This window comes from Narcine bancroftii, chromosome 3 (assembly GCF_036971445.1).
Source record: "Narcine bancroftii isolate sNarBan1 chromosome 3, sNarBan1.hap1, whole genome shotgun sequence".
Classification (NCBI taxonomy): Eukaryota; Metazoa; Chordata; class Chondrichthyes; order Torpediniformes; family Narcinidae; genus Narcine; species Narcine bancroftii.
The window spans coordinates 51,337,998-51,363,422 of record NC_091471.1 but is presented as its reverse complement, the minus strand read 5'-3'; the positions used below and the strand labels follow the sequence as shown (position 1 = coordinate 51,363,422).

Genomic DNA, 25,425 nt, shown 5'->3' with positions numbered 1-25,425 from the left:
TAGTAGTGATTGGCTGAGAGCCTTGGTTTGAGTCATCAAGTTTTTGAGTCATTCAACATGCTACAGTTGTGTTCTGACCTTCATCTTCTGCAGCTTCTTCTGAATTTGAGCCGAGCAGCTCCCATACCACTCGGTGATGAGTCCAGCAAGTATGCTTTTGACTGTGCACTGGTAGAACTTGTTGGTGGCCAAAGGGGCATGCTGAACTTCCTTAGTCTTCTGAGAAAATAGTGTTGGTACACTTTCTTGATGATTCCATAAAAGTGTTTGTCAGGTAATTGGAGGTACCTATTCCTAAGAACTTGAAGCTATCTACCCAATTTAATTCAGTGTCATTAAAGTCGACAGAGCTGTAGATTCCGTCCTGTCTCATGAAGTTAATAATCATCACCTTCATCTTCCTAATGTTGAAGATTGAGTTGGAATGGCATTTAGCTGTTCATTTGTGGGTGTAGAACAAGTATAGTAGGGGACTGATCACACATCTTTGCAGAGAACCAGTGTTAAGTGTTGTCATCACTTATGCTCAAGATTATATGGCTAAACCTCGTCATCATCTTTCACACAATAAGCCTTCTATCTCAGAAGCAAATATGACAAATTATTGCTGCACTTCCTCTGTCATAAGTATATCCTTTCTTCAGTAGGATTTTTACACAACATTCTAAGTGTAGTGTCGCGATTAACTGCAGTATGCTATTTTCCCTGTTGTACTCAGATGTTTGCAAGGGAATGTACCATCTGCCATGTCTTTGCATTCACTTGATTGCATCTCAAAACCTCTCTGCTGCCTCCTCATCCCACACTGCCACTTATCTGTGCAACATTGGTAATCTTGGACATATGACACTTGACTCTTTTAAAGGAGTAGTGGTCTGATATATACCTATGAGATGTGAGAGTAACTGTGACCTTAAAATTGATGAGATGCTGATTTCTTAGTAGGCTAAATTACATGGTTATATCTTGTGACATTGATTGAACCAGGTTTACAAACTGGCTGCTCCAATAAAGAGTGGATTACATGAAGCTCTGTCTCTAACTGGGTGATACTCTTCTCCAGAAAGACCAGTTCAGAAAAATTCACAATGAACAGTGGGATTTGAAAACTTTTGTGGCTCCTTCTCTGTTTCTTTCTACTGTTAATGTCAAAGCTGTGAACTCTCCTTCCATCTCACTTGGTTTTTTTTCAATCAAGGGTGTCTTCCAACTTTAGTTCCTTAACTTTGTTTTCTTTCCTTTCTCCAATCTACTTTTGTTTTCCAATCGGAGCATTGGCATGAACTGCTCGCTATTTTAAAAATAGTCTATCATTCTCAAAGTCTGACAACAATGTTTTTAATAAATTAGATCATGCCTTTGAATTGTACTTTGAAGTGCAGTGAGAGTTTCATTCTGCAGTCAAATTTTACAATGACATGCATGACAAAATGGAGTAATGTAAAAAATATGTATCCTTATAATATACAGCTTAATCTTATACAACTATTATACATTAATTATTTAAAAAATGGAAACATGGTGGTTTAACGGGTTGTTTCAAAGAAATGGTCCAAACTCCTTAAAAGGTCAATTGAATTTTTAAAAATAATTGGAACGGATCATGATGAAAACATGCAGCAAATATGCAGCATTTTTGTAGAGACACAGATTAAAGTTCAAGGTTGAGCATCCTTCGTCTGAATTTTATTGCTGTAGATTATTACCATTTTAAACATTGAATATTAATCTATTATCAATCTCTCGGAAAATAAAAGCTACTCAGACACAGTGAGAATTCAGAAAATACAGAACTCTTTTGGAAAGAAAGTTTGTAGTTCATGTGAAAAGGTGTGTCAGGACTTGTGGTGTATTGAACCATCATTCTGCTAAAGAAGTCTGGAAAAGTTTTACAAGTATCAGCTGACCTTGCCTACAACCATATGTGTTGGCTGCTTACCTTACCGTGAGAATAGAAAAAAAGGGCTTTTCTGAAAACTGAGTCCAGTTTATGTAATTGAATGCGATGGAACTAAATGTTTGGGAAATGATTCAGAGCAAGCGGCTTTGGTGACAGATTAAAAACTAATCAAAACTTTAAGATTGTTCATTTAAACATTGATGCCTTTCAAATTAGTAGGAACATGGATTTAAAGTTCATAAATGCTCTGAAGCTATGTAGAACAAAACAACTAGGAGATGCCAAATTTAAATTTAAAAATAACCTTGATTAATGTTCTTATTCAGTGTTCCCATAGGTGTTCTGTTGGCCAGCAAATAATTTAAGAAGATATTGGCAAAAACGCTGGAAATCTATGTGATCCGGGCCATCTTGTGCAAAAGTACAGGTTTTACATAAGGTAATGAGATCGAGAAAACATGAATCAGATTCAGAATTAGGATTTATTGTCGTGAACAAGTCATGAAATTCGTTGTTTTGCAGCAGCGTCATGGGGCAAACATTCGTATTATAACCATCTTACGACATTCACATAAAAAATAATAGTGCATGAAAAGTAAGGCAGTGTCTTTGGTTCATAGATTATTCAGGAATCTGATGGCAGCGGGGAAGAAGCTGTCCTTGTGCCGCTGAGTGCTCGTCTTTAGGCTCCTTTACCTTTTACCCAATGGTAGCAGAGTGAAGAGGGCATGGCATGGGTGGTGGGGGTCTTTGAGAATAGAGGCTGCTTTCTTAAGACACAATTTCATGTTGATGTCCTTGATGGAGTGAAGTCTGGTGCCTGTGATATTGAAGGCCGAGTTAACAACCCTCAGGAGCTTATTCTCATCCTGAGAGTTGGCACCTCCATACTGGGCAGTGATGCAACCAGCTAAAATGCTCTTCATGGTACACCTGTAGATGTTTCCCAGAGTCTTTGGTGACATGCTGAATTTCCTCAGACACCTCACAAAATATAGCTGCCGGCGAGCCTTCTTTGAGATTGTATCAACATGGAGGCTCCAGAACAAATCCTTAGAGATGTTGACACCTAAGAATTTGAAGTTCTTGATCCTCTCCACCTCTGATCCCTCAATGAGGACTGGGTGGTCTTCTCTGACTTACTCCTGAAGTCCACAATCATCTCCTTGGTCTTGCTCACATTGAGCACAAGTTTGTTGTCGATAAACCATTCAATGAGGTGATCCATCTCCCTCCTGGACGCTTCCTCATTGCCATTTGTGATTCTGCTGACAACTGTGGTGTCATCGGCATACTTGTAGAAGCATTGGAATTGTGTCTGGCTACACAGTCATGGGTGTATAATGTGTAGAGCAGTGGGCTAAGACGCATCCTTGGGGTGCGTCTGTATTGGTAATCAGTGAGGAGGAGATGTTTTTTTCCAATTAGTACTGACTGTGGTCTTCCAATAAGGGGAAGCCAAGGATCCAGTTGCAGAGCTGGGTACAGTGGCCTAGATTTTGTAGCTTCTTGACTAGCACTGAGGGAATAATAGTATTGAAGGCCATAGGTATTTGTATGACTATGGTATTGAAGGTATTTAATGTTGGCATAAAATATGTTTTCTTTAAAAAAAAATTCTTAAATTCTTTGTCTCCAAGGAAGGTCCATGTTCAATTCAACATCATTTAGGTCTTAATTAATCTGTATAAATATACAAAAGTTTTCATAGTTCACTAACTCAGCTGATTATTGGAGCTTGGACAAATTTAGTTAAAAGATGTAGAAATTTTTTAAAAAACAAGATAAATGTTTTTGAATTTTACAGTGCTGGATGTTATCAGTAATACATTTTTATGGAGACACTGGATTTCATCATTTTGATTTGCTTTGAACAAATAAGCTCTGGCCCATAAGAAACACTAACACTACACTTCAATTATGCAGGTACATTAATTGACTCTTAATTAATGGCCTTTTGAAATATTTATCTCAAGAGATGGAACTATGACAGGGAAATGGACTGGAACAAAATAAGTATTTTTCTTTTGTTGGATGCTCTCCCAAGAGGAAGGTGGGATGGAAACCTGTCAATGTCTGCAGGCTTAATTTTCTGAATTCTTCCACATAATTTAAAAATGCATCAATTTATCCTTTGGAGACAAAATCTAACTCATTATAACTTGATCACATTGTATTTAGACTCATTGAGGTGCTCAGTTGGTGGTAGTACACAGCTTTAAATTCCTCAGATTAAGAACCTCTCGTGACCTGTCCTGGTCCATCCATATTGATGCAATGGACAAGAAAGCACACCAGCGCCACTACTTCCTCAGAAATTTGGCATGACTCTTGTGTCACTCAACAACTTATGCAGATGCACTACTGAACGTATCCTCCCAGAGTGGATATGAGAACTGCTGCATCCAAGATTGCAAGAAATTGCAGAGGATTGTAAATGCAGCTCGGACCATCACACAAACCACTTCCCCTCCATTGACTCCATCTAGACTACCTGCTGCTGCCTTGGAAAAGAAGAAACCATATTGAAAGACTCAGCCTACCGGCCAATTGTCTTCACCTTCTCTTCCCATCAGGAAGAAGATTGACGAGTGTAAGATCATGCCCCGCTCGTTTCAAGTTTCTTTCCCTGCCATTAGTGGGCCTCTAAATGGACCTCAAATGAATAAAATGTTGCCATTGCTCTGTACTAAATTATTTATTTCTGTGATACTGCATCCTGCACTGTGTTTTACTTGGTTTTGTTACGAGCCCAAAGGACCCCACAATCCAGCAGCAACAGACATTCACCACGAAAAGTGGTTTTTAAAACAAAAGTTGTCTTTAATCAACTTTAAACATGAAAACAGAATCAAACCTTAACTTATCTCTATATTTAACGAACCCAAATTAACCCCCTTCTAATTCTAAGTGCACCTTTATGTAAATTTACACCTGTGTGTAAATTTTAAAAAGTTCTTTGGTTCACAGTTCAATCTCACCTCTTCTTCCAAGTTCTCTGGTTGCAGGCAATCACCATACTGTGCACAGAATTTAACATGTATAAAGTTCACCAGGCTTTGGTGCTCGAAAGGTAAATGTTTACCACTCAGGAAGGTTCTTGTAGGGTTTGCAGAGAGAGATTTGTTGTTCCAGGATTTCCACAACTGAGGTACCACCATTAGTCACCTCAAGGTCTCGCTGATGAAACTTGCCCCATCAGGTTTTTACAGATGGTAACCTCTTTCTTTGGGCTGTCACAGAGTTCCATTCTGTTTCTCTGATTCCAAGAGAAACATCAGACAGATAGCACTTCCAGCCACCTACTGCTCTGGAACTTTCTATTCCAACCAGCTCTTCCTGGCTTGTTTCAGCCGTGACTGTTCAGTCTCTTTCAGTGTCACACACACACACTAGCTGAGAGGGCTTATCTTCTCTCCCACTCTCTCTCTCCAACTGTCAAAAAACTGTCAATGTTTTTTGCAAGTGAGAGAGCCACATGGCTCTCTGGCAGTTGGCAGTTGGAGAGAGAGAGAGTGGGAGAGAAGATAAGTCCTCTCAGCTAGTGTGTGGTGGTTCTTCTTTTCAAGCCACTGGACTTTCTAAAATCTAAGTCTCTGATATGTGATTGTCCTCACTATGCCTATTGTCTAGTTTTTCATCTTTTACTGTATTGTTAACACTTTTTTTTAACATTATGTAGTTTTGTGTAGGTCTGTTTTAGTCTTGTGTAATTGTAGTGCACTACCAGTAACCACCAAGACTAGGCTGAGGAAATGATGGGCTTTAATATATAGAAGAACCTTGTTGGCCCGGATCCAGGTATAGAAATGGAGGGAAGGGTGAGGTGGCTCGACCTTTATGGCCCAAGACCATGTGGGAGGAGTCATAGGGTATGAGTCATCAGGGGGCAGGACAGCTCCATATATACATTAACCAACAATAACTATATACAATGGAGGAAACATATCACCACATTCAGGGGAGCAGAGATAAGAATAGCCTGCTATTCTGCTGGATGGGTGTCTAGATGAGGGGCCACCAACTGACTACTTGGAGAGAGTGCTGTCTGTGAAAATGCAGGGTGATCAGGGGTGTATGGGATAAGTTCTGGGCTGTCCGCCATGAATGAGATGTACCTCTTCGAACACCACCAGTCCCGAACAGCTGAGCCGGGTGAGTGCCACCCCCTGTGGTAATGGTGAAGGCCTCGGAAACTGGAACAATGACTGTGGCATTTGGTGCAGGCGTTCGCTCAAAGGCCAGTGTCCCAGAGAGGTGATCTACCTGCCTGGAGTCATTTAAAGGACAGGTGTACTTGCAACAGGTCATAGAGTGATATTCTTCAGAGACTCCTTATTCTCTGGAACAGTACATGATTCAATTTTTGTATTGCGTATTTTGCACGGAATAAAGAGCCTGACTGTTCAGTCAGGGACATGCCTTCAGAGCAGGCAGTACAGGTGCAGGACGCTGAGTGCGGATTCTAGAATGCCATCTTGAATCAGACCCTGCAAGGGACAGCCAGCATAGCGAATGCTTCTTTTCCAGCCTTTTTTACTTGCACGACCTGCCATCCCTTCAACTCAGTGGGAGTGTACCAGCTCTCTCCCTGTTTTATGCAATGCTCTCTGCTTCCAGCCTGTATTCGAAAAAAAATCCACTCGTATTTTGGCAAAAGACTGGAGACTCATCCCCATACGCAGATGGATCCCAGTTGTACTCAGTTTCATCCTTGTCAGGATCAGGTGACAGAGGAGTTACTGGTGCCTGTGGGCCTTGAGTTATTGGTACACTGGGCATTTTCAATCCTCTTGTTCCCACCATGCTGTCACCTGTGTGGACCATAATCAGTGTGGCTTTGTCTATGGGGGGACCTCCTCCATTCCGCAGTGTGGCTCTTCCCGACTGTACCTGCTCTGATTTAGAAGCATTTGCAACAGATGTCACCAGTTACAGCTGTCACGCCTGCGAAGCTGCTTTCGTCCGCGTTCAACTGCTGTTCGGCCATGTTGATCTGCTCGTCCCCCATCAATGACCTCTCGTCACCGAGGCTCTGCTCCTGCTAGGGGGCTGAGGTCCACCGCTGCCACCACCGGAGTGCTGGGGCCCGATGTACGTTGCCACCGTGCCACTAGGTGGGGGGCATGGACTGAAGTCTGCCTCCCAAAATACTCTGCCTCCGCTGCTGGGAGGGTCGAGGTCTGCCACTGCTGCTGGGGGTGGGGATGGCCCAATGGCCATTGCTGCTGCCAGGGGCACCCAATGTCTGCTGCTGCTGTCGCCGGGGATCCCGATGTCCATTGCTGTCGCCACCAGGTGGGGGTCGGGATCCACTGCCGCTACCGGGGGGGCTTGATGTCTGTTGTTGCTGCCACCAGGGGGACATCCGATGTCCATTGCTGCTGCTGCTGGGGGCAGTACGATGTCAACCGCCGCTGCTAGGTGGGCTGATGTCCGTTATTGCCACCGCCGGGGGGGGGCTGAGATCCACTGCTGCCACTGGAGAGTCCAATATCTATTTCCGCTGCTGCCGTCGGGGGATCCGAGGTCTGTAAGTTGTGGGTTGTTTACCATGAGGGGCGGTTGAGGGCCTCTGAACGCCATTGTCACACTCCTAAACTGACTCTGGAAGTCGAGGCCCTGGAAGATTAGCACGCAGAGCTGAGGCATGACCCGTAAGGAGAAGTTATTGTAACGTTCCTCCCCACCATCAAGTCACCACACAATACCCACTAATGTCCGCTTTATTGTCTTTTGCTGCCAATGAGATGGGGCTGCTCTTTGGCAAGACTGGGAGCGAGAGTCTGCAGACCACATCTGGCTGGATGAAGCTCTCCATACTGCCACTATTGAAGAAACAGTTAATCCTATGTCCATGCACCTTGACCTGCATCATGGAGTGGGCGATCAGATGAGGGCTGGCCTGTTGTCTTTGTCGTCAACAGGGTGGCCTGATGCACAAGATGGCGGCCTTCATGTTGACCACGTAGTCATGGCTGTCGAGTCGAGGAAGAAGGCAGAAATAATGTCAAGCTGGCTGCGACTGCGCAGTCCATGTCAAGGATGAGGGCAGCAACACCTAAGATGGCGCTCCTCTCACCGCACACGCGATCGGCACCAGAAGTGTGGACTCATCAGTTGCGCACGCCGCACTGCTTCGTGGTGGGGTTCTGGCCTTACATACCTGCAGATAGTGTCCCCTCTTTCCTCTGCTGGAGCAGCTAACACCCCTCACGGGGCAGAGTCATTGCGGGTGTTCCATCTGCCCGCAGAAGTAGCACTTCTGGAGTTCGATCGCCACTGCTGTCATGGTCAGGTCAGCTGTCCCGAGGCCATATCCCAAGATGCCAGCATTTTTTGGCGCACACATGGAGGGCTAGCTTTTGCCTGTGATCGATTCCACATGACGCTGGGTTGAGTCTAGAGTCCTTACCAGCAGTATGGCCTGCTTCAGTGGCAACTGGTCTTCCTTGAGCAGACGCTGCCTTATGTAGTTGGATCTCAACCCCGACACACAGGCATCCCGGACCAGGTCTTCGATGCACTGGGGCCAAGAGGTAACGTGAGAAGACATCGTTGACCCTTGGTTCGTAGAGGGCCTGAAGCTCAGCCATCGCCTTGGCGTAAGTAGCACTGGTCCTGATGGCTTGGAAAGCCCTATGGCTGACTCTTGCTTGTAGAACTTTAAGCTTCTTTTCATTAGAGTCGACCAGTTCGGCAGCGGCCTCGAGGAAATTGCCGAAGCTGATCCACTGCTTATACTGTTCAGATGCTCTTGGAGATTGGGAGTCCACTTCAAACCAATCGGGGCGCAGCAGCTTCTCCATTACTGGAGGAATAAGTTTCTGTATATTATATTGTAGTGCAATATCAGTAACCACCAAGACTAGGCTGAGGGAACGATAGGCTTTAATATTAAGAAGAACCTTGCTGGCCCAGATCCAGGTATAGGAATGGAGGGAAGGATGAGGTGGCTCGACTTTTATGACCCAAGACCACGGGGGAGGAGTCATAGGGTATGAGTCATCAGTGGGCGGGCCAGCTCCATGTATACATTAACCAATAATAGCTATATCTTCTCTTTGGCTTGGCTTCGCGGACGAAGATTTATGGAGGGGGTAAAAAGTCCACGTCAGCTGCAGGCTCGTTTGTGGCTGACCAGTCCGATGCGGGACAGGCAGACACGATTGCAGCGGTTGCAAGGGAAAATTGGTTGGTTGGGGTTGGGTGTTGGGTTTTTCCTCCTTTGCCTTTTGTCAGTGAGGTGGGCTCTGCGGTCTTCTTCAAAGGAGGCTGCTGCCCGCCAAACTGTGAGGCGCCAAGATGCACGGTTTGAGGCGTTATCAGCCCACTGGCGGTGGTCAATGTGGCAGGCACCAAGAGATTTCTTTAGGCAGTCCTTGTACCTTTTCTTTGGTGCACCTCTGTCACGGTGGCCAGTGGAGAGCTCGCCATATAATACGATCTTGGGAAGGCGATGGTCCTCCATTCTGGAGACGTGACCCATCCAGCGCAGCTGGATCTTCAGCAGCGTGGACTCGATGCTGTCGACCTCTGCCATCTCGAGTACCTCGACGTTAGGGGTGTGAGCGCTCCAATGGATGTTGAGGATGGAGCGGAGACAACGCTGGTGGAAGCGTTCTAGGAGCCGTAGGTGGTGCCGGTAGAGGACCCATGATTCGGAGCCGAACAGGAGTGTGGGTATGAAAACGGCTCTGTATACGCTTATCTTTGTGAGGTTTTTCAGTTGGTTGTTTTTCCAGACTCTTTTGTGTAGTCTTCCAAAGGCGCTATTTGCCTTGGCGAGTCTGTTGTCTATCTCATTGTCGATCCTTGCATCTGATGAAATGGTGCAGCCGAGATAGGTAAACTGGTTGACCGTTTTGAGTTTTGTGTGCCCGATGGAGATGTGGAGGGGCTGGTAGTCATGGTGGGGAGCTGGCTGATGGAGGACCTCAGTTTTCTTCAGGCTGACTTCCAGGCCAAACATTTTGGCAGTTTCCGCAAAGTTGCCCATTCAGAGCCAGCTCTTCAGCGCTTGACGTCCTGCTTTGCGGAATAGCTATATACAATGGAGGAAACATATCAGCACAGTAATTTTTATCTTTTGTTTTATCTGGAGCAGAAATGGCGTCTTGTGTTATCTGATGTGTAATCGTGGTTATGTGGGTAGCATTGTGGTTTCTGGAGGATGTAAATTTGTTTTTAACTATGTACTGTGCTCTGGTTTTAAATGACAATAAATGCTACTACTACCTACTGATTTGAAATTCTTTGTGGAAATTGAATGGATTGGCGTGTTAATTCAACTTAATATCTGGCATATGTGGATATTGTGAGCGCTGCAAGTACTGGCTGCTTTCTTTACAGCATTGATTTTATTATTTAAGGAAGGATGGAGGCAATTTGGAAACAGTCCAGAGAAGATAACTAGAGTGGGAAAGTTATCTCATGAAGTAGGGTGACAAGGTTGGGCTTGGATCTACTTGAGTTTAAAAAAGTGAAAGGTGGTAGTCTTCATATAGTTAATGTGAAAAGCATATTTTCACTTCTGTGGAAATGATTGTGAAAGATCACTGTGTGAAAATAGGGGTCAGAGATGAGACAAATTACTTTGCATCTTTGGAACTGAAATGATGGTCAAAAAAGTGTTTAAGTATTTTAAAAGTAGAAGGAGACCGACTTTTGAAAAGTAAAGGATAGGCAGGAAAATGGAGTTGAAATGAAAGTCAGATCAGCTATGATTTTATTTGAGTGATCAGCCAGGTGTGCTTGCTCATGTAAATCATTTTTTCAATTATTTGCTTAGAATCGGAGAAAAAGTGATTCTTGGATCTCCCCTTTTGTTATGGATAAAGATGAAAAATATCAGGGTGGCTAGCATTTCTTCCCTTTAATGGAAATCAGGCACAGTAGCATATCAGCACTTGGTCGGGCCAATTTATTTGTTTTATGTTCCCAGAATATGGAGTATATTGAGAAAACTGGCGTTTATAGCCTGTTCCTTGTTGTCCCAACAAAGTGTTGATTTATTTCCTATTTTGCTGATCCAACTGCACTTGTCCACCAAGGAAAGGCTCTTCCTACTTTTGACATACTTTACAATGATAATCCTACAAATCTGCTAATCTGAAATACATACCATATCTGGTCATGTTATGACCAATGGGATTATCTTCTGACATTTACACAGGACCTCATTCTGAATATTTTCCTATTGGCCCTTATTTTGACAATGTCATTCACTTAAAACAAGCACCTGCATCCATTCAATATGCTTTGTGATGTGACAGAATATATAGAAATGTTTTGGGGAAATAAATTGGGAAAGGTTTGTTAGAGTCGGTCACATGCAAACACTTCAAAACAGATCTTATTTGAAATACTGGAGACATAGTGACTTCTCACACCTTTTTGCAAAAGCTTTGAAGAGTACTCAAAAGATGTCACTAATGGATTATTGTTTATCAAGGCAACAGATGAAAGAGCAGGCTGGAGTTGCTATTGTTTGCAGGAGACTTCCTGTTGTAAGAGGGTTATGTGGTTTTGTAAGCAGAGAGAGTAAAACAGGCTTTCTCTCAGTCTCTGCGAGTAAGAGAGAGAGAGAAAAGCAGAGATCACTTGACAGTGTCAGCCAGCAGAAGTTGCTGGGATTGAAACAGGATAAGCTGGTAAGCTTTTGGAAGATAGCCTGGCCAAAGACCTTGTGGTTCATGCAAGAGGAGAGGACTGGCTGTCTAATGTTTCACTTGAAATAAGCGAAACAGAAAGGAACTCTGTGGTTACCTGAAAGAAAGAGGTTAGCATCTGGAGAACCTTGATGGGACAAGTTTCATCAGCAAGATACTGAGGTGACTGTTGGAAGTACATCAGTTGTGGATGTCTCAAAACCAACAAGAACCTTCCTGAGCAGTAACCATTTACCTTTCAAGCACCAAAGCCTGGTGAACTTTATACAATGTTAAATTTTGTGCACAGTATAAGAATTGCCTGCAGCCAGTGAACTTGGAGGAATGAGAAGTGAGATTGGATTGTAAACTAAAGAACTTTTCTGAATTTACACACACATTACACACGTGTGCGCTTAGAATTAGAAAGGGGTTAAGTTAGGTAAAGTAAATTAATAGTGATAAGTTCAAGTGTAATTCTGTTTTCATGTTTAAAGATAATTAAAATAAACTTTTGCTTAAGTTACCATTTGTCTTGGTGAATATCTACTGCTGTTGGGTTTTGGGGTCCTCTGGGCTTGGAACAGTGGTCATCACAAAGATTTCCAATATAATCTGTTTTTCACTGGGCATCTATTTTGTATTTCCATTTTGGTAGTTGTAAGACTTATCTTTGTATTCATAATAAATGTTACAGTCACTCCCTTTTACATTTGTGATGCTCAAATCTACACCTCAGACTTGCCTCAATTAATTGTGAGAGTAAAACATGGAAGTCCGCAGATGCTGTGATTGTAGTAAAAGCACACAGAAATGCTAGAGAAACTCAGAAGGTTTGCAGCATCCATAGGAGGCAAAAATATATTACCAATTTTATGGGCCTTTGCACTTCTTCAAGGTATAAGTTAAAAGTGGGCAGGTGTCTGAATAAAGACTGGGGAGAGAAAGGGGGAAGAGTTAAGAGGAAAAGGTGAGAATTGAGTTTGGTTCTGTGAAAGGAGACAGAGGGAAGAGGGAAGAGTGAGAGAGAGAACACTAGAAGAAAGGAGACAGAGGATGATGGGGGGGAGGTGGGTGAGTAGGGATTTTAACAGAAACTGGAGAAGTCAATGTTAATGCCATCCAGTTGGAGGGTGCCCAGGCTGAAGATGAGGCGTTGTTCCTCCATTTTGCGGGTGATTTCAGTCTGGCAGAGCATGAGACTATGGACAGACATATCAGCAAGGGAATGGAATGGGAAATTGAAATAGGTGGCCACTGGGAGATCTGTGCTATTGGGGTAGTCAGAGCCAAGATGTTCAATGAAGCGAGCTTCCATTCTGTGCCCAAACTCTCCGATGCGGAGGAGACCACAACCAGAGCACCAGGTGCAGTAGTTGACCTCTGAATATTCACAAGTGAAATGTTGCTTCACTTGGAAGAACTGTTTGTGGCCCCGAATGGTGATGGTGAGGGAGGAGGTGTTTGTGTAAGTGATTTCCTGCAGTCACAGGGTAAAGGGGACAATTGGTGGAAATGAAAATGAAGCTTTTACTTAAATGTGGCATGGTCCCCAAGGAGGGTCATAGAGCCCCCCATGGAGAATGGCTGGAACAATAGAACGTGCTGAAATTTGTATGGCACTTGCAAGCATAATCGCTTTGGATGATCACCTTATTAAAAAAAAACACCAGCCTGGAAATCTGGCTAAATGATAGAAATTGGATTGAGATTCATATAGGTGCAAAAGCGGGCAAGGCTACTGGCCATCATTATGTCAACCTTTTATAGCAGCTCTATCAAGAGCGACCTGGCTGGGTGCATCACAATGTGGTACAGTTGCTGCAGAGAAATAGATTGGAAATCATTCCACAGGATCATAAGACTGGCAGAGAGGATCCCCCCCCCCCCCCCCACCATCAACATAATCTTCTGCGATAGTTGTCTTAAGAGGGTGTGCAAAATCATTGAGGACTCCTTCCATCCTGTCCACTGCATCTTTCAGTTGCACCCATCAGGGAAGAGATACAGGAGCATCAGAGCCAGTACCATCAGCTGAGGAACAGCTTCTTTCCATAGACAGCAAGAACACTGAACGACCAAAGGAACTGCTGCCACTAACCGTCTGAGACTCTCGGTTGTACAAAACAATATTTATTATTTTTTTTAATAGATAAAACACTTGTCCTGCCCATGTATTATTTTTCTGTATGTGTGCTATGTCTGGTTGTATGTCTGCATGTTGTGCATCGAGGACCGGAGAACGCTGTTTCGTTGGGTTGTACTTTTACAGTCAGATGACAATAAACTTGAGTTGATATTTAGGCCTGACATAACAGAGGTTCAGTGGGGCCTTGTGTAGGATGCGCCTCACAGGTAAACATAGGAGGATTGAATACTCTGGCAGAAACTACCAAGTGTTGTGAATTACTGTGTTTCTGGCCTCACAGGGACCTTTTGTGTATTTTTGTAAACTCTGGCAAGACTTGTAAAACACAGATGAATGCAGTTAAAACCACACATTTCCATTGCTAAAAATAATGGAATGCTTTGAAATTCCACGAGTGTTATTATGTGCATTGACCGGCTAATCAATTTCCTTTGTGACTGGATTCCGTGAGGTTTTTTTTTCCCAATGACTTCATAGGTGCACTTTAGATAATGACATGTGGTCGTTTATAGTCATCTAAATAGATAGGAAGTGCTTCAGTTCAACGTTTCACTAGAGAGGTAACATCTTGAACAATACACCTTCCCCTCAATTGTAGAATCGGAACTTAACTTAAGAATCATAGAATTATCATGGCATTGAAAGAATCCATTCAAACTACTGAGTCTATGATGCTTCTTGATAGAAATCCCATCCTTCCCATTCCCTGCCTCCCTAGAAATCATCCTCTCTTTTGGTTTGTGTTAACAGAACTATATAACCTGTGTCAACTCATTTAATTAAGAATGGGCTAACATTTGTGTGTAACAACATCTGAGTACTGATACCCGATCTAGATGCCACAACAACATGATATTCACCCCGTGTTAGTGATTATGGTGACACACAACCCTCCCCCATCTTGCAATATTCCCTTCTCTTCTTATACTTGATCAGCTGGTCCTTAAGTCTATCAACACTACTTACTACAAGACTAGAGCTCACTTCCTGTGGTAATGAGTTCCACATTTTTTAACTTCACTTTGGGGAAAGTGTTTCTCTGAATTTCCTTGTTGAATTTATTTGTGACAACTATATAATGTTAGCCTCTAGTTGTATTCTTCCATATGTGAAAATATTTCTCTCTGAATACCCTCTGTAATAATTCTTAAATTATAATTTTTAATTTTAATGATCATTAAAAAGAGAGATAGAGCTAGAGGCAAGGAGGCAGGGAAAGACAAAGAAATGGGGTGCAGGGGCTATCAGAAACCAGAGAAGTTGATGTTAATGCCATCAGGTCAGAGGGTGTCTAGATGGAATAGGAGATGTTGTTCCTCCAATTTTAAATTTGCGGGTGCTCTCAGTCTGGCAGTGCATGACAACATGGACAGACATGTCAGCATGGAAATGGATAGAGAATTGAAATGTGTTGCCATTAGGAGATCCCTGCTTTTGCAGCAGACAGAGCAAAGGTGCTCAATGAAGTGATCTCTCCATCTGCATTCAGTTTCTCTGATGTAGATGAGACCACAACAGGAGAACCGGCCTCCCCTCTCTGCCATCTACAGATACTGATCCTTCTATGTTTCCTTCATTCACTTCTCCCTCCCCATCAATCACCCCTTTGTCATCACCCCTGTGACTGCAGGAAGTGCTCCATTTGCAGCCACCTTGCCTCCCTCACCACCATTTGAGGCACCAAACAGTCCTTCCAAGTGATGCAAGACTTCACTTGTAAATTTGCCGTGGTCATACACTGCATCTGGTGTTCCCATTGTGGTCTCCTCTACATCAGAAAGACTGGACGCAAACTGGGAGATTGATTTGTTGAGCCCCTTGGCTCTGTCCACTGCAAGAACGTGAATCTCTTAGTGGGAATTTCAATTCCATGCCCCATTCCCTTGCTGATATTTCTGTCCATGGAATCATGCATTGCAGTCCGAGATCAACTGCAAATTGATGGAAAACACCTTATATTCTGTCTGGGCACCCTCTAACTGGATGTGGTTTCTGTTAGAATTCTTCTACCCATCTTTCCCCATGTCTCCTTTCCTCTAGTGCTCGTGTTCTCTCTCTTTCTCTTTCTTTTTCCTTCTGTCTCCTTTCACATTGCCAAAATCAATTCTCACCTTTCCTCTCCTGTTCTCCTCCCCATCCCATTCTTCCCTTTTTACCCCAGTCTTCTATGCAGATGCCTGTCTCTTTGTTTATTCATTTCTTGAAGAAGGGCTCAGGCCTGAAAAGTCAGTAATATATCATTACCTCCTTTGGATGCTGTGAGACCAGCTGAGTTCCTCCAGCATCTCTGTGTTTTTACTACAATGACAGTATCTGCAGACTTTTGTGTTTCACTCACACAGTAGGTGGTAGAAATGGTGGAGGATAATATGTTGGATGCAGAGGCTCGTGAGATGGCAGGTGAGGACAATGTGAAGCCTGCCTTTGTTACACGTGGGGGTGGAGAAATCCAGTGTAGAAGGACACAGTGAGGCCTGCTGAGTCCCTCCAGCATTTTTTTTGCATTTTTACAACAATCTCAGCCTCTGCACACTTTTGATTTTCACTCCTGCCTGAGCAGATAGTGGAGTGGTTATGGAAAAAGATGTTTTTAGACCTGCAGTCTGTGATAGTACAGATTCTATCACCAATGTGTATATGTACATATGTACAGATGGTAGTGTAGGATGACTGTGATTGGCTGAGAGCCACACCTACTGGCAGGTCTTAAAGGATTGCTCCTAGCCAGACCAGGTCATTCTGGACTGGTCGACCTACTTGTGATATGCTCCAGTCTTTTAGTTAATAAGAGCCTTGGTTTGGATCAACAAGTCTTTGGTTCTTTCGACGCGCATCACACAGACAAAGACAAAAATAGAAAGGATGAGCATGGAGGGAATGATGGGATTTTATTATAGTCCACCCAATAGCAGGAATTGGAGCAACAATTTGTAGAGTTAGCAGATAGTTCTAAGAGGGATAATCTTGTAATATGAGGTGATTTTACCATTCCACATATTAAATGGGACTCAAAACTGTAAGAGGGTGGAAATAGAGTTTGTAAAATGTGTTCAGGAAAGTTCTCTTAATCAAAATATAGAGGTCCCAACTAGAGAGTGTGAAATATTGGATTTCCATTAAGGCATTAGATAGGGCAGTATAGGGAAGTATGTACCTGGTGAAGGGCCCAAGCCTAAAATGTTGGTTACCCTTTCATCTTATGGATGCTGCATGACCTGCTGAGTTTCTCCAGCATGTTTGGGTATTGCCTAAGTTAGGACTTTATTCTCTAGACTATATGAGAATGAGGTGAGATTTGATAGACATATTCAAAGTTATGAAGGGTATAGATAGGATCAATTCAAACAGGAATTTTCCACTCAGGCTGGATTAGATAATAATTAGAGGACATGGGTTAAGGATGAAAGGTGAAATGATGAACGGAAATATTAGGGGCATCTTCTTCACTCAGAGGGTGGCGAGCGTGGAACGAAGTGCTTGCGGAGGTGCTGTTCTATTTTGACATTTAAGAGTATATGAATGGGTGGGGGATGGAGGCCTATGATCTGGGTGCAGGTTGATAGGATGAGGCAGTATAAATAATTTGGCATGGAGCAGATAGACCAATGGGACTGTTCCAGTTTTGTAGTGTCCCTCTGGTTCTATGGCTCTATTTTCTCTTTCTTCAAAAGTCTGTTCACAGAAATTTTTATTATATTCTCAAATATAAGTATAAACAATACATTGTCAAGACAATTCACTCATGACATTTATTATCACCAGCTCTACTTGAATTTTGTTGAATCTTTAGTGATTGAGATTGACCCAGCTTTTTATTCAGGCACCTGCTTTCCTTTACCTCATACCTTGATAAAGGGCTCAGGCCAAAACGTTAGTTATATATCTTTACCTCCTGTGGTCGATGCAAGACCTGAGCAATTACAATGTCTGCAAGCTTTCGTGTTTCACTCATATTCTGCTGATTTGCAACACAACTCAAAGTTAAGAGAATCGTTATGTATTTGATGTAAAACTAGGATTTCTGTTTCATTCCTAACCCTTCAATCCTGGGTTGAAACTTAGTTCATTTAATTATGACAAAGTTCATTGCTGTAATGCTGGAGCCAACACTAATATAAAAATGTGCCTGGTACCTCTGTCATCTGTTTTAATATTTTAACATCATACCTTTGGGATTGTCTGGATTGTAGACACTAATGCTTGTGCTGGGAATAATAAAGGGTTCCTTTTCCAGAAGGCATATGTTCTGAACATATGTTGCAAATTATATTTTACCCAAGGGCTGATGAATACCAATGAACTGTTATTCGGCATAAATGTGTTATTTATCCTATATAGAGCAAAATCTTTATTTATGCTTTACAATAGGGTGACTGTATAGTATAACAAATAGCATTTTATATGTGGCCTAGGCATTAATATGAGCTGAAACTTTAACATGGTTAAACAAGAAAATCTGCTGATGCTGGGGACAAGTGCAATTCACAATTGTGCTGGAGAAACTCAGCAGGTCACGTAGCATCCATAGGATGTAAAGGGTAACCAATCTTTCAGGCCTAGGTGTCAGCAGATTTTTTTCTTATTCCTGACAAAAGTGCCAGGCCCAAAACTTTGGTTACTCTTTACTTCCTATGGGGTGCTCTGGACCTGCTGAGTTTCACCATCACACAACTTTAGCTTTCTCCACAGAACAGATACAACTGAGCCAGGCTGAGGAAGGTACTTTGGCTGAAAGATGAAAATGGATGGCAAGTAGATACAATACCCTTAAGGATGGATCCAATCCCCAAAAACCACAGGTACAATGGCAGCACTGGAAGAGAAGGAAATGGTGTTAGTGTTTCAGGTCATTGACCTTTCACCAGAGCAGAGGATCAGTCTGTGAGTCAATAAATTCTGGATATCTATACATGCACGTTGCGCTGTGGAAGTCAGAATTTCACTGTAAGTCACTGCTGCTGGTGCAGACCTGGGGAGAGCAGAGAGTGGAGACACTGAGCTCCTCTGCAGGATTCTACCATCCTGTACTGCTACTGAATAGGCTTTAAATGGCCGGTTAAAGGAGCCAATGGTGTTCTATTTTAAAATCATGTGACCTTGGGGTCTGGAGTCAAGCCAGGCAGTGTCTGTGCTGCTAGTAACCTTGAGGGGGTTACGGACTCTGGAGAAGCAGTGGACTGCCACAGGGCACCAGAAAATGGGGAGAGCAACCCTTTTTGAGGAGGAGACATCCCTATGGGTCGGTGACCATGGTGGGGGCCAGTGAGGGATTCGGCGGCTGAAGAACACACAGGCAGCAGTCTGTTGGTGACTCAAGGCAACGAGCCCACGCAGGATACTGGCTACTGACAACTTGCAATCAAAGGACTCACACTAGGGTGCGGACTGCTGGAGACTAGCTCGAGGCTGGCTGAAGGGGTACCAGGTATGTGTACCGGGATGTGAGGAGGTGCCAGGCGAGGGGCTCCTGAGGGGCCTTGGGTGATGAAGGCTTCCAGATCATGTCAGAGGTTTGGATCTGGAGATTGGGTTTCCATTTGTTTAGACTGTGTGGCTGAAGAGGCAACGGGAGTGATGGAAGTGAATCCACGGACACTCAGTGACCCCTAAGGGACACTCTATTGCTTTTCTTTCTCTGACTGTGAGGCGCACTAAGCTATTTCTGCTACTGATGAATCTTTGACTGCCTTATGGCACACTAAATACAATTTTTTGTAATATTATTTCTGTTTTATTGCATAACAATAAAAGAATCTTGAATTTTGAATCTTGAAAACATGACATATTGCTGCATCCAACCTTTTGCTCGACCACTAGACTTAACTTCAAGTCTTGGTGCAGAATAGAGGGGCTGAGCACACCTCCATGTGGCCCTTCATCTTTGCACAAACAACTGACAAGGCCTGGATGGAAAAGGAAGTGAAGGTTTTTCTCCCCTTTATTTTTATTAGTGTTTTGAATTTATATATATTAGTTAAATGTATTTTATAAATACATGTTGAAATGTTTTAAATGATATTTTAGAAAATCTAATTTGATTGTTTTTCAAAGTAACTATTATCAGACACAATTAGAAATAGTTATCATAGAAAACTGGTGGAGTTCTAGGCCATTCAGCCCTTTGAGCTTGCTCTTGGTGCCTGCCACATTGACCACCGCCAGTGGGCTGATATCGCCTCAAACCATGCATCTTGGCGCCTCACAGTTTGGCGGGCAGCAACCTCCTTTGAAGAAGACCGCAGAGCGCACCTCACTGACAAAAGACAAAGGAGGAAAAACCCAACACCCAACCCCAACCCAAGACAAAGGAGGAAAAACCCAACACCCAACCCCAACCCACCAATTTTTCCTTGCAACCACTGCAACTGTATCTGCCTGTCCCGCATCGGACTTGTCAGCCACAAACGAGCCTGCAGCTGACGTGGACATTACCCCTCCATTAATCTTCATCCGCGAAGCCAAGCCAAAGAAAAAAAAAGCATTCAATAAAATCATGACTGATCATGCAACTTCAGTACCGTATTATTGCTTGCTCTCCATATTCGTTGATCCATAAAGGGCACATCCAACTTGAAGCAACCTTTCACAGCACTCTCTGCCAACAGACTGTCAGGGTGGGACAGTGGGGGCATCAGGATCTGCCACCTGGGATCAAGGTGCCCCTGAAATCTGGCCATCTTTATAGGATGGTCACATCAGTGAGGCATCCAACTCATTTCAACCTCCGGAACAACAAAAGAGTTGCAGTTGTACATAACTATAAAATGATAATGAATATCGCAGGGTAAAAGGCATAGGCTGCATCCAATATGATACAGCTCATTAACTCAATTTCTTGTTTCACAGATGCTGCACAAATGCAAGAGAAGATTTGATATGTACATCGAATGGGAGGGATGTGGTCCAGGTGCAAGTCGATGTAGGCAAAATAAATAGTTCAGCGCAAACTAAATGGTCCAAAGGCCTGCTTCTGTGCTGTATGACTTTATGACTCTGTCTGATGCAATCCACACGTGTTCATCATGCATACTGTGTTTACATTGAAATAGATTTTACCGTTGGTATACTTCAACAATATCTCTGTGCTCTAGAATCCTCTGGATGAGCTCTGCCCTACTTAGACAATTAGTGTGGATACTGCGATCTGCTCTTTCTGTTCTTCAGTGTGTATTTGAGGGTAAATAATGCTCCCCAATGCAATATCTACAGGATATTCTAAGCTGCACCATTGTTCACATTTTACCAAGGTGTATTGATCTGCCACTGATTGCCGTCGTGTAGACCAGCCACAAGATATGTTCCCAGGCTAGTTTTAAATAGTGACCATGGGATAAATTTGATCAGAACCTACAATGAAATGCAATGCCTCCAAAATATGAGTGTTACTTGTGACTCATTATGAGGTAAACATGCCCTCTCTGCATTGCATTTCATCAAACAAAAAAAGTTCTATGAAGAGCAAATAAGCTTTTTTAGACAGTGAGAATGAAAATTTATCCCATCAAGATTTCCCATTTTAACTTGCGAACACGTGATAGAAGAGGAAGTGATGGAGGTTTGTGATAGTACAGATCTATCACCAATGTACATAGTGTATATAGTTACTGTATCTAGACTGTGCTTACAGCGATTGGCTGAGAGCTAAGCCACACCTATTGTTTGGGCCTTAAAGGGTTGTGTCCCTAGCCAGGTCGGATCATTCCGGACTGGTCGGCCACCTGTGAAGAGCTCCGGTCTTTTGCTAATAAAAGCCTTGGTTTGGATCAACAAGTCTTTGGTTCTTTCGACGAGCTCTACAATTTTATTAGCAAAAAGAATTTTTTTTTGAAAGGGATGGAGCGTTTAACTCGGCCAGAAAAACTTGATATCGACCCACAGTCAGCTACAGCCTTCAAAGCCTTTAAGTTCTGGCTGCTGAACTTTGAAAACTTCCTGAGATTCATTCAGGTAGAGGAGGATAACCTGCGTCTAACAGCATTGCTGTCTATGGTGTCCTTGAGAGTCTACGAGAACATCCAGGATGAGACCACTTACACCGCAGCCATAAAGGTACTGAAGGAACTGTATGATCAACCGGTGAACAGAGTTCATGCCCGGCTCATGCTTGCGTCGAGGAAGCAACAGCCCGGTGAGTCCAGCAGGGCATATTTACAAGTATTAAAGGCATTGGGCAAGGACTGTAACTGTGTGGACAAAACTGCTGCCGAGATCACTAGCGACCTCGTCCGGGATGCCTATGTGGCCGGGCTCCGATCGAATGAAGTGAGGCTGCGTTTGCTCGAACAAGGGGTAGAAAAACTAGAGGACGTGGCCCGGATTGCAATCACAATGGAGGATGCAGCCTTAAAGTCCACCGAGCTCTCTAGGGACTGGACCCCACATTCTGATGTGAGTAGAGTGCCCTTCTACCCTACCCCTGACGGTCCGTCGGCTGCTGCTACCCTGCCCCGTGCGAACCCGAAATGTTATTTCTGCGGGAGGGACAAGCACAGCAGGTCCCAGTGCCCCGCAAGAAAAGCCAGGTGCCAGAAGTGCCTTAAAAACGGCCACTTTGCTGCAGTCTGTAGGTCTAAAATGGCCGCCAGCAAACACAGTGCCTCGTGTGAAGCTCAACCGCCACTATCCCATTCAAACTCTTCTTCCCCAGAGCTCTCGTCCAATGAGAGCGAGGGCTCCCCAGCACGGCAACGCCTGACGTCACGGAGACGCCGAACCCGGAAGGGGCAACCCACCGTCGCAACCATGGTGATGGCCTGCCTCTCGCCCCCGTGCGGAACACTTGACACTACCGCCGCTGCTGCCGCCGCCACAGCCACCCCCGGGGCCGACGCTACCGCCGCTGCTGCCGCCGCCACGGACACCCCCGGGGCCGACGCTACCGCCGCTGCTGCCGCCGCCACAGCCACCCCCGGGGCCGACGCTACCGCCGCTGCTGCCGCCGCCGCCACGGACACCCCCGGGGCCGACGCTACCGCCGCTGCTGCCGCCGCCACGGACACCTCCGGGGCCGACGCTACAGCCGCTGCTGCCGCCACCACGGACACCCCCGGGGCCGATGCTACCGCCGCTGCTGCCGCCGCCACAGACACCCCCGGGGCCGACGCTACCGCCGCCGCAGCCACCCCCGCGGCCAACCAGGCGCTCACCCTAGCGTCCATCGCTGACGACCGCCAGGGCCCGACCGCCGATCGCGAGCAACTACAAACCCCACTACTTACCATTCACCCGCCACAACAGCACTTCCGGGAGGTTCTCCAACCTGCTTCTCGAGCGTTGACTACATCATCCCGTTGCGTGACGTCATCCCGTTGCGTGACGTCATCGCGCAAAACTCGCCTGTCAACTGCTTCAATAACATTAAACCAGCAATGCTCTCATCCCCTCACCAGAGCAATGGAACTGATTAAAGTGCATGGACACTACACCAATTGCTTATTTGACTCTGGGTCAACTGACAGTTTTATCCAGCCAGATCTGGCCCTCCGTTGGGGACTTGACATTATCCCCACTACCCAGAGGATCTCATTAGCAACGAGGTCGCACTCGACTGGGATAAAGGGGTATTGCATCGCCACGCTGGAAGTACAGGGCGTGACGGTCACCCACTTTAAATTATTCGTCCTTCCCCAATTGTGCGCCCCAGTGTTGCTGGGATTAGACTTCCAGTGTCAGTTCCAAACGGTGTCCCTACACTTTGGGGGACCCCACGCCCCCCTCTCGGTCTGCCATCGCCCCACTCCCGAAGCACCCGAGCAACCCGCCCCCGTGCCCCGGGGCCAATCCTGCGGCCTTTCCACACTCCGGATTGCCCCGCCAGCACTCTTCGCAAACCTCACCCCTGGCTGGAAGCCTGTGGCCACCAAAAGTCGGCAATATAGTTACGAAAACAGGCAATTCATTAGGAGTGAGGTGCGTAGATTGCTGGATGAGGGCATCATCGAACCCAGTTGTGATAGTACAGATCTATCACCAATGTACATAGTGTATATAGTTACTGTATCTAGACTGTGCTTACAGCGATTGGCTGAGAGCTAAGCCACACCTATTGTTTGGGCCTTAAAGGGTTGTGTCCCTAGCCAGGTCGGATCATTCCGGACTGGTCGGCCACCTGTGAAGAGCTCCGGTCTTTTGCTAATAAAAGCCTTGGTTTGGATCAACAAGTCTTTGGTTCTTTCGACGAGCTCTACAATTTTATTAGCAAAAGGAATTTTTTTTGAAAGGGATGGAGCGTTTAACTCGGCCAGAAAAACTTGATATCGACCCACAGTCAGCTACAGCCTTCAAAGCCTTTAACTTCTGGCTGCTGAACTTTGAAAACTTCCTGAGATTCATTCAGGTGGAGGAGGATAACCAGCGTCTAACAGCATTGCTGTCTATGGTGTCCTTGAGAGTCTACGAGAACATCCAGGATGAGACCACTTACACCGCAGCCATAAAGGTACTGAAAGGACTGTATGATCAACCGGTGAACAGAGTTCATGCCCGGCTCATGCTTGCGTCGAGGAAACAACAGCCCGGTGAGTCCAGCAGGGCATATTTACAAGTACTAAAGGCATTGGGCAAGGACTGTAACTGTGTGGACAAAACTGCTGCCGAGATCACTAGCGACCTCGTCCGGGATGCCTATGTGGCTGGGCTCCGATCGAACGAAGTGAGGCTGCGCTTGCTCGAGCAAGGGGTAGAAAAACTAGAGGACGTGGCCCGGATTGCAATCACAATGGAGGATGCAGCCTTAAAGTCCACCGAGCTCTCTAGGGACTGGACCCCTCGTTCTGATGTGAGTAAAGTGCCCTTCTACCCTACCCCTGACGGCCTGTCGGCTGCTGCTACCCTGCCCCGTGCGAACCCGAAATGTTATTTCTGCGGGAGGAACAAGCACAGCAGGTCCCAGTGCCCAGCAAGAAAAGCCAGGTGCCAGAAGTGCCTTAAAAACGGCCACTTTGCTGCAGTCTGTAGGTCTAAAATGGCCGCCAGCAAACACAGTGCCTCGTGTGAAGCTCAACCGCCACTATCCCATTCAAACTCTTCTTCCCCAGAGCTCTCGTCCAATGAGAGCGAGGGCTCCCCTGCACGGCAACGCCTGACGTCACGGAGACGCCGAACCCGGAAGGGGCAACCCACCGTCGCAACCATGGTGATGGCCTGCCTCTCGCCCGCCGCTGCTGCCGCCGCCACAGTCACCCCCGGGGCCGACGCTACCGCCGCTGCTGCCACCGCCACGGACACCCCCGGGGCCGACGCTACCGCCGCTGCTGCCGCCGCCACGGACACCCCCGGGGCCGACGCTACCGCCGCTGCTGCCGCCGCCACGGACACCTCCGGGGCCGACGCTACCGCCGCTGCTGCTGCCGCCACAGACACCCCCGGGGCCGACGCTACCGCTGCTGCCGCCGCCGCCACAGACACCCCCGGGGCCGACGCTACCGCCGCTGCTGCCGCCGCCACGGACACCTCCGGGGCCGACGCTACAGCCGCTGCTGCCGCCGCCACGGACACCCCCGGGGCCGACGCTACCGCCGCTGCTGCTGCCGCCACAGACACCCCCGGGGCCGACGCTACCGCCGCCGCAGCCACCCCCGCGGCCAACCAGGTGCTCACCCTAGCGTCCATCGCTGACGACCGCCAGGGCCCGACCACCGATCACGAGCAACTACAAACCCCACTACTTACCATTCACCCGCCACAACAGCACTTCCGGGAGGTTCTCCAACCTGCTCCTCGAGCGT

At 45.6% G+C, this 25,425-nt stretch overlaps 2 long non-coding RNA genes across 2 annotated transcripts in view; one reads left to right on the top strand and one right to left on the bottom strand.

The window, feature by feature from the left end:
• The window catches only part of LOC138757162 (uncharacterized), a 95,061-nt gene extending 74,412 nt beyond the window's left edge, over nt 1-20,649 (top strand). Inside the window, exons 2-3 of the long non-coding RNA XR_011353383.1 lie at nt 2,227-2,339; nt 20,546-20,649. This is a non-coding gene — a long non-coding RNA (uncharacterized lncRNA). The remainder of the gene's footprint in view (nt 1-2,226; nt 2,340-20,545) is intronic.
• On the bottom strand, nt 2,364-19,623 carry LOC138757163 (uncharacterized). Its single transcript, XR_011353384.1, has 2 exons — nt 18,465-19,623; nt 2,364-3,583 (listed from the first exon to the last, which is right to left on the bottom strand). It is a non-coding gene; the product is annotated as an uncharacterized lncRNA (long non-coding RNA).
• Nucleotides 20,650-25,425: the final 4,776 nt, after the last annotated feature.